The sequence below is a fragment of the Pleurodeles waltl genome, unplaced genomic scaffold, assembly GCF_031143425.1.
Source record: "Pleurodeles waltl isolate 20211129_DDA unplaced genomic scaffold, aPleWal1.hap1.20221129 scaffold_67, whole genome shotgun sequence".
Classification (NCBI taxonomy): Eukaryota; Metazoa; Chordata; class Amphibia; order Caudata; family Salamandridae; genus Pleurodeles; species Pleurodeles waltl.
In genome coordinates, this window is record NW_027150384.1 from 1772895 (window position 1) to 1775886 (window position 2992).

Here is a 2992-nt window from a genome sequence, read left to right on the forward strand (position 1 = left end):
ATCACGTAATTAAATAGATAAATAATCTGCTTCCTTCTTTCACTTAAAAAAGACATGAATTGTGAGTAGTTTCCTAGCGCCTAGTAGAGTGTCAGAGACTTCAATCCATGTACAAGTCAATAATTGTACCCAAAAAACACTAAGTTGCGGCAGTTTCCTGCCACAGCTGACAGACTGCAAGTGCTACTGAACGACCATCCGCGCCAGTAGTGTAGGGGTATCATGCAAGATTCCCATTCTTGCGACCCGGGTTCGATTCCCGGCTGGCGCACATATTTTATTCATGACATATACATTTTTAACACCTAAGTTTATTTTAAAATGTACGGTTGGGATTTTTTTTTATCTTGGTGGAAAAACAAGGTTGTTTTGATAACGAAGTACACATGAGCCTGGTTTTAACTGAGAACTACAAATATCTTCTCACTCAGTGAGATTCACCCTCTTATTCTGTGGCCGCGTCGATTAGTGCAGCCCGTGGACCCCCGGGGTACCGCAGGGTCGGTGTTAGAGGGAACCGCGGAGCTGCTGAGGGGAACCGCGGAGCTGCTGAGGGGGACCGCGGAGCTGCTGAGAGGAACCGCGGAGCCGCTGAGGGGAACCGCGGAACTTTCAAGATCAGCCCCCAGAAGGGGCGGAGAGGAGGAGAAGCCCCTCAATCTCAAGAGCTGCGGAGCATTTATATCCACAGGCGGAGAGGAGCGTGAGGAATGTTTACAGATCTTTAAATCCACAAACGTGAGCAGCTGTTTAGATCCTGCCCTAGAGGACAAGCGGGCGGGTGTCAGGAGTTCATCTTATAGCCCGCGGTGACCCTGCAAGAGGTGATGTGTGACTGATGCTGAACAGTGCACAGAGGGAGACTTTTTGAGGTGTACTCATGAGAATTTTTAAATTGTGCTTCCAGTTCGTGTAATTTTTGCTTTCAGGAAACTGGTTTGGAGAAATATTTTGCGGATCTGAGAGCCTAGAATGTTGCTGCTGCCCCGTGACTTGTGCTAGAGATGCTCATCTTGTAAATTTAAAAATACACAGGGAGATGCACTGAGCATGTATCTCGCGTGACATTCAGTACTAGAGCATGGCTCCTGGACAGAGACAACCCCACAAGCTTACTTGGCGGAATAGGCATAATTCTCATGTACCGTATTTTCCGGCGTATAAAACGACTTTTTAACCCCTGAAAATCTCCTCAAAAGTCGGGGGTCGTCTTATACGCCGGTATACGGTGTCTGAAACTTCAGGGACAGGCGCCCTGTAGCTGAGTCACCGTGCGTTGCATTTGGAAATCGATTCCAAGCGTATGATGGGTTCCGCATCCCACAAGATTCAGCTACTTGTGGACACAGAGCTGATTGGTCAACCGTGATTTGAGCTGTCCTTACCGTGTGCCGCAATCCTCGCTGGCAGTTGTCTGGACAGGCACGTATTCCTGCATGTGCTCCAGGCTATTCCACTTGCACTGTTTTATGTTTACATGTTTGATGACAAATAGCCTTCTGTTTATAAGTGACAGTTTTCCTACTAAGTACCTGCATGTCATAAGCATTTGAATTAAAATTACCATGTTAAAATCAAATCTGATGTTTTTAATTTTTTATTTGGTGTGCGTTGGAAGAGGGGTAGTCTTATACAGCGAGTATAGCCCAAACCCTATATTTTAACATGAAAAGTAGGGGGTCGTCTTATACGCCCAGTCGTCTTATATGCCGGAAAATACGGTAAATTACACCTATTCCATATGTAAACTGTTTGCAAATCCTCCCATCCCTAAAAATAAACCCTGAAAGGGGCAAATTAATTCTAACTGCCTGGATGGTTAAATCTCACAGCAAACAACCAGTTGTTTAAATAAGGATGCCTATGTTCCAGTGGCTTCGTAGAATGATGAGTAATACAAACAGGGCAATACCAATGCCGCGGCTGGCTTTTGGGCTGTGCGACCGGTGCAGCCGCACCTGGCGCTGACTTTGGTGGGGGCGCTGTGTTTAAAAATACCTTAAAAATGGGCGAAATTCCTTGTGCGTCCAGCAATTTTCATGAAACTATAAAAATCTCAAGATAACTGGTGATTAATGTCCCTGCTGGTGAGGATCGGAATTTTGTTTAATGGCAATTTAGACTCATCATAAAGTAATGCAGAGGATACAAAATGTTCTAGCCTTGCTACAGGAATACAAAAATTTTGTAGCTACCACATCAAGAATTTTCAATTCGGAGGCGAGGATTATGCTCCTCTTTCTTTACAGTCAATAGAAACAGCAGCCAATAAGTTTACAGAAAATGAAAAACTACAACTCCCATGAACACCTGTAGTCCAGCCTGACACATCCCAGGTTAGCCCCTCACTGTAAGAGTCACCATAACAATCGTCCTTCCTCTTTATTTGCTGCTGCACAGCCGGAGTTAAGTCAAATTTTTCTCTTATTAAAACAATTATCTTGTATTGTTGTTTTTTATTGTGTGTACTAGGACTGTGGAGCAGGAGCAGGGCTGAACGGCGCTCGGTTTCTGGGCCTTTGATTTTGGACACGCTTGCGGTCCTGCTCTTGTGCAGTTAAGCCGCCCGCGGGGTCAAGGACCTTTTCCCTTTCCCGATCACTCAGTGCGCCTTTTTCCTTGCATTCTCGCGAGCGTAAGGTTTTTTCCTCTTCTGCGCGGCGGGTCGGCGATCCCCTTAAACACACTAGCATGAGGCTTTGAACCACGCCCCTCGCATAACGCACCAATAGTAGTCCAACACAGTCTATAAACTAGAAAGGCACCATCTGACTTCCTCTTTCTTTGCAAAGTCCAATACCACTCTCAGATGAACAGTTCTGGACATGATCCTCCTGGATAACTTTAACATCAAAAAGACTTATGGACAGCTCTTGCCAACAACGAAACATGGAAGATCCACAAATCTTTACGCCTGTTTGGAATCAGTTCCAGTATGAAAAGAAACAAGCATTTGCAATGCAATGGGTCTCGAATTTCTCTGAGTAAGAGC

General features: G+C 45.2%; 1 non-coding gene across 1 annotated transcript; it reads left to right on the plus strand.

The window, feature by feature from the left end:
* The first annotated feature begins 200 nt into the window (after positions 1–200).
* TRNAG-CCC (transfer RNA glycine (anticodon CCC)) lies at positions 201–271 on the plus strand. The gene has a single exon. It is a non-coding gene; the product is annotated as a tRNA-Gly (tRNA).
* The last annotated feature ends 2721 nt before the right edge of the window (positions 272–2992 follow it).